We start from the raw sequence: 7,197 nt of genomic DNA on the forward strand, positions 1-7,197 counted from the left end.
GAATGAATTCATAAAATCATATTCTGTTTTCTCATATTTTCAGCTCGCTCTTCACAAAGTAAAACTGCATTTCCTCTACCCAGTTCTCATGCCCTCATCTTCTGTTTCTTCTCATTGTAGGGCGGCTTTGAACATTTAGTCATCAGGGCCAATGACAGCTGGAGGGAAAAAGATGGGGCTCTGGTCTCTCCTCACAACTCAAGAATCAAGTCAATTTGTAAGGAATACATAAAAGAAATTTGTTCAGCTTACTTCAGTAAAAAAGATTGTGTGTCATGGTGTGACACAATGATGGTGTGATTGACATTCACAAGTAAAAGAATTTATAAGCCTGAAAAGGTTCATGCAAGAACCTGAATTCTTGATTTCTGGACATCAATTCTTTTGTAACATCTAGAAGCTCTAAGTAATTGGCTTCACTCTTGTATATTCACATTGTTTTGATTGTCAGACAAAACTGAGTGAGGTTATATCACTGAATCTAAGCTCACATATAGCCGCAGTTGCCGTTATCACCAAAATTATTTTGTTGACTTGATTACTTTGAAAAAAGGATTGGCTTGGATTTGGCTAAATAGCAATACTTCTGATCTGACTTCAGTCTTCTTGGTGGCTTTTGTCTTGCAGTGAATAATTTTATCTTGAGTGGTAGTAAAGTATTTACCTAAAGAACATTTTAAATGTGTTTATTACAAATGTTGCTTTCGTAAAGTTCCAAGTTGATAATTGCATATAATTTCTATTTCAATCTTGACTGAATACTAGACATTATAAAATCGATTGCTTTGAAGTAGTATAATTACTGTTTTGCATGCTGAATTTGGGTAGCTTGATTTTTCTGTATCTATTTACATTCCCTGGAAGTTTTTCTTTAATTTTCTGTGGAAACTTCTGTCTTTTTACAATATCTGACCTTAATTTTTTCTCAGTAGTTAGTTCTTTGAAAGAGCTGTAGTTTATACATGACTAGGTGAGCTGAAGAGACTTTTGCATAGATTGAGATGGTTAGGTATAATGTGTTTATGCCTTTTTGGCTTAGTCTTGGAAACACTGAAAATTCTGTTAAAGCTACTAAAGCATAACACTGGACATCATGTTCTAGGATCCTCTGGAACTCACTAGGTTGTTCATGGTTCAAATGAACTTAATGCCAGATTAATGCCAACTCAAAGATTGAAATTGGTGTTTCTGCATATTCATCAAGTTAGGCAGAAAAGACGACCCTGAAATATGAACTTTTATTAGGATTCTTTATGCACAATTTCAAAAGTATGTCACTGTATATACACTAGTTTCTTAGCATGCCAAATTCATAGCAATGAGAATATTGTATCTAGTGATTCCTTGAGCTGTATTTTGTTCCTGTTACATTTGGATACCAAGACCATTATTATTAGCTAGATTATATAATGATGCCTCTGACAAGAGCTGATACACGTATTTAGAGTCAGTGTTGTATCCTTAATTACTGATTTACTTCTGCAAATGTATAAGTCATCTTATACAAATAGTGTCATTATTCACATGCTATGGGCATAGAAGTAGTCTCTCCATGTTAGAGAAATCTAATTCATTTATCTACTATAAGCATACATATCATTTTCCAATAAATTTTCAAGAATGGTCTCTCATGATTTTTAAGATCTCATTTTGGATGGCAAGCATTTGTCTCAGCTCTATTTCATTCACTTCTTCAAAGCATCAGGAGCAGTTTATTCTGCATACAAACCAAACAGTTAAATTAAATTAAATGAAGACTTCTCTATTTACTGAGATATTATCAATTTATTTCTAATGTTACCTTGCAGTTCAAGTCATTGTTTAGCAAGGTGCTACTTAATACATGAACTAAAAAGCTCTTTATTTTCTTCCTTTATTTATTTCTTTCCTTAGACAATTATTGTTTTGTGCTTAGAAATGTAGCAGCTATTTCTAGTAATATTCAGTGGTTTCCCAGCTCAAACTATATTTTCAACTGCAATCAGACCAAGAGGAAGGTTTCCATCATGCATACTAAGAAATAGAAACACCTAAAACTGTACAGCAGAATCTGATCACAAGCTTCAGAGAAACAGAGTCATTATGCATCAGTGCAGAAAGCAGCTTCATTTTCAGTGTCAGGCACAAGGAGAAAAGTTATCTGGGAACTGCGAACAGATCGAAGTAACTAATACATGATTATAGAAAATACCTTGAAGGAAATGATGTTGCATATCTTTAGGACAGCCATCAGAAACTGAATTACTTTTTTTTTTTTTTTAATTATGTTCCTTCTTGTTATTTAGCTGTGTTTTGAGTGCTTCAGATCACTACAGGAATACGAAAATTGATTTTATGTTTCAGTTGTTCATTATTAATTTAGTAAGACTTGTGTAGGACTACAGAGTGCAACACACAACATTCAACAAATTGAAACATTTTCTGATCTCATAGTCTGATTTAAACCTGTGGGAGATAGTTAAGAATAAGACCAAAAGAACAGAAATAACTTCTGAACATAATGATGCTATAATACATCTGATTTTAAATCATCCTTATGTAGTCCTTTGAAAGAGAGAAAAGACGACTTAAAAAAATATAAAGATGCCTAGGAGCTCTTTTGCTTTCCAAGTTTTCAGGAACTCTTAAGAATCAAGCCAGAGGCAGAGAAATGACAACCTATTTTAGCTGGAGAAGCACAGTCTGAGAAATCCATCTATAAAAAGAGTCCGTAAGGATTGGAGCAGAAGGGAAGGGAGAAGGATATGCATGTGATCCTTAGCAAGGCACAGAGGAAAGGAGACTTATTTTTCTGAGTTGTTTCCCAAGCATAGAAGCTGACGTTCCACCTATATTGCTAAATAAAAGCAAAAGGATTGATATTTTGTTGTAAGGCTGTGTTGCCAACTGGTTGGATTCACAGTGTTTAGGACTAACCACCTCTTGAAGAAATTCGCTATGCAGAGAGCTAGCTGGAGCAGTGCAAAAAGCAGTCAGACAAATGTTAGCAACTAGGCAGTAAGGGTGACCTGCTCCAGTGCTGACGTCAGTCTCTGGCCCTTTAATATTTTACAGTACAGAGGTATCTAGACAGCCTTTTAGCCTAGCTATACCCACTGGATCCAATTGATGCTCCAGAAGAAAGAAAGAGATTGCAAGGAGAGATCAATATCTGTAGAGTGTAACCACATCTAGTGCAATGGTCTGTCCAAGCTACAGTAACTAGCATAAAAATGAAATTTGTATATTCTTTTGGTTCTAACCTCTGTCTTTTCAAAAATATTTCATATGTCCTTTCTGCCGGTGTTCTGTTTTTTTTTATTATTATTATTTCTACTGTTACTACTGAATAAATTACTACTGTATTTATAGATTCTACTGTATATAGATATTGCTGAAAGTCTTGATCTAGAACCATGCTTAGGACTTATGTGTGATTTTTCAATAGTACTGCTGAATCTAATGATCATATTAAGGAAGAATAGCTTTCCTGGACTGAGGCAATGTCAATTGACAATAAACAATCACAGACAGGCTAAACAATATTTTACATAAGCTTTAACTGAATGGTCATATTCTTTCTCTGTAATGATGAAAATGGACTAGGTTAAGTCAAAGCCTTGGCAGCGGGTACCCATGATCTTATCTCAATTACTGAGACATGGTGGGGCAGCTCTCATGACTGGAACACTTGGATGGCTTTAGCCTTTTCAGGAAGGATAGGCCAGGAAGGCGAGGTGGCGGAGTTGCTCTTTATATGAGAGCAACTGGAATGTATGGAGCTGTATCTAGGGGAGGATGAAGTGCGAATCGAGAGCCTGTGGGTGAGGATTAAAGAGCAGGCTAACAGGGGCAACACTGTCACGGGAGTTTACTATAGGCCTCCTGACCAGGGAGAGGAAGTGGATGAGGCCTTCTAAAGGCATCTGCAAGAAGCCTCATGATCCCAGGCACTGGTCCTGATGAGGGGCTTCAACCACCCTGATGTCTGCTGGGATAATCACATAGCTAGGAGCAGACAGTCCAGGAGGTTCCTGCAGAACATTGCAGATAACTTCTTGATGCAGGTGGTTGATGAGCCAACAAGGCGAGAGGCACTGCTAGATCTGATGCTAATGAACAGAGATAGTCTAGTGGGAAATGTGACAGCTGGGGGGAATCTTGGCTGCAGTGACCACAAGATGTTGGAATTCATGATCCTGCAAGGAGGAAACAGGACAAGAAGTAGGATTGCAACCCTGGACTTTAAGAGAGCTAATTTTGACCTCTTCAGGGAGCTCCTTGGAGGAATTCTCTGGGCCAGGGTCCTAGAAGGAAAGGGGATCCAGGAGAGTTGGCTAATACTCAAACACTACTTCCTCCAAGCTCAGGATCAGTGCATTCCTACAAGAAAGAAGTTGAGCGAGGGGGACAGGAGACCTGTGTGGATGGGCAAGGAGCTGCTGGGTAAACTTAATGAGAAAAAGAGCACATACATAATGTGGGAGAAGGACCAGGCCACATGGGAAGAGTATAGGAACATTGTCAGAGAATGCAGGGATGCAATGAGGAAGGCCAAAGCCTATTTGGAATTAGAGTTCGTGAGAGATGTCAGGGACAACAGGAAGGGCATCTATAAATACATCAGCAGTAAGAGGAAGACTAGGGAAAATGTTAGTTTGCTGCTGAATGGGTAGGATGTCTTGGTAATGGAGGATGCAGAGAAGGCAGAGTTACTAAATGCCTTCTTTGCTTCTGTCTTTACTGGTAAGGCTAGTCTCCATGAACTACAGAGCCCGGAGGCAATAGAGAAAACCATGAGAAAGGAGGACTTTGGTCGAGGGGGATTGGGTTAGGGATTATTAAGACCAACTGGACACTCATAAATCTACAGGCCCAGATAGGATGCACCCAAGAGTGCTGAGGGAACTGGCGGGGGTTATTGCTTAGCTGCTCTTCATCATCTTCAAGAGGCCGTGGAGAGGCGGGGAGGTGTCAGAGGACTGAAGGAAATCCAACGCCACTCCAGTCTTCAAAAAGGGCAAGAGGGAGGACCTGGAAAATGACAGGGCGATCAGCCTCACCTCTGTCCCTGGAAAGGTTAATGAGCTGCTCATCCTAGAGACCATCTTTAGGTATGTGAAGGAAAAGAAGGTGATCATGAGTAGTCAGCATGGATTCACCATGGGGAAGTCATGTTTGACGAACCTGGTAGCCTTCTACGATGAGGTGATTGGCTGGATGGACGATGAGAGAGCCGTGGATGTTGTCTACCTTGACTTCAGCAAGGCTTTTGACACAGTCTCCCGTAGGAAAGCTCAGGAAGTGTGAACTGGATGAGTGGACAGTGAGGTGGATGGAGGACTGGCTGGATGGCAGAGCCAAGAGAGTGTTGATAAATGGGGCCGAGTCTGGTTGGAGGCCTGTGGCCAGTGGTGTCCCACAAGGGTCAGTACTGGGCCCAGTGCTGTTCAACTTGTTCATCAGTGACTTGAATGAGAGCACAGAGTGCATCCTCAGCAAGTTTGTGGATGATACAAAACTGGGTGGAGTGGCTGACAGTCCTGAGGGCTGTGCTACCATTCAGAGGGACCTGGACAGATTGGAGAGTTGGGTATGAGGTTCAACAAGGACAAGTGCAGGGTTCTGCACCTGGGGAGGAATAACCCCAGGCACCAATAGAGATTAGGGGTTGACCTGCTGAGCAGCAGCTCTGCGGAGAGGGATTTCGGAGTCCTGGTGGACAGCAAGTCAGCCATGAGTCAGCAATGTGCTCTCGTGGCACATTGTGTGTTTTGATCTAGTCAATGTATCATGTAATAAGAATATATTTGTTTTCCCCATTTCTCAGTCAATGTAGCCTTAGTTCTGCAGGCAGAGGAATAAATTTAAGAAATTTTTTATTCTGCTTAAAACAGCATAAATCAAAAGGACCTTGATAAAATTAAATTATAATTACAACAACATGAGGTAGCTGCAAGACTACACAAAACTAGATACACAAGAGGGGCAAAGATTTAGCTTCTGCCTACCTATTGAAAACTGAAGACCTGAAGAGAAGTACATGCAGTGAGGTAGAGCTGCAGAGGATTCACAGTACCAAGCAGAGTAGGAAACAGCTAGAATCTTAAGCAGAACATATCAGTGCAAAATAGAATGTCTTTCCATGATGTAGTTTGCTCCTCTTGGATTCGGTAGTGGCATCTCTAGCTGCAATGCATATTTTTGGACATTTTCCTGTATTTTCCTATATACAACACAATATTGGTGCATAAAAGAGAGGAGCAACCATATTAACTAGTAGTTTAGGAAATTACTAGTAACTAAGACAATAAGTTCAGATCTCCCTGCCTGAAGAGAGTTCTTGTTCACTGTTCTTGTTCAAGTGTTCCATTTTGAGGGGAAAATAACATTTTCATTTTGCCAGGCATGTGGAATGTTTTCAAACATGTGAAAATATAAGCATGGCTTATAGGTAAGATCATGCTCATATAAGATCTCTATAAAATCTATGTTCAGATACCCCTTGCCAAGTTCTGTAACATGCAGTTGAACATCTCACAACTTCTGAGGTGATAAATGAACATCTGAAAAAACGAGGTTAGGCAACATCTGAGAAACAAATTTCAGGCTGTACCCAATGGATTCTAATACTAAAGGTTTATCACCTCTTACTTTAATCCTTCTACAGATGGTCTGAGTCTACAGCAACATTATTAACCACACTGATGGAGAATTCCAGATTTCTATAGCTCAGTGCTCTGAAAATAAGATTAAGAACCAAATAAATGGCCTTGTCACAATGACTATACGTGTAGTTTGGACATAGGAGAATATAGTAAACTCAGAGCCTGATGACTAAAAGACTGTAATAATTCCTTCATCTATTATTGTGCCATGACTATTCTGGTTCAGTCTTGTCTACAATATATTTTCCTTCTATATTCTGAGATGATTTCATAGTTCCAAAATATATAGGGAAAGACACAGCATTGGATCTATAATGATAGACTTGCTATACTTCCTAAATCTTAAGCATATGATAGATGATAGAATATATCATCTTCCTGACATATTTGCAGAAATATATGGCTTTAAGTGAAGGGAGTATGGTAGAGATTACTGAATTTCTGAAACCTTAAATATTTTTAAAGTGTGTTTGTTGCACGAGCTTACCCCATCTGGGACAAATTTTGCATGCTTCTTTAGAGACAGATGCCATTTTAGACATACAAAAAT

The sequence above is a fragment of the Tinamus guttatus genome, unplaced genomic scaffold (genome assembly GCF_059628265.1).
Source record: "Tinamus guttatus ecotype Peru unplaced genomic scaffold, ASM5962826v1 Tinamus_guttatus_pri_ptg000083l, whole genome shotgun sequence".
Taxonomy (NCBI): domain Eukaryota; kingdom Metazoa; phylum Chordata; class Aves; order Tinamiformes; family Tinamidae; genus Tinamus; species Tinamus guttatus.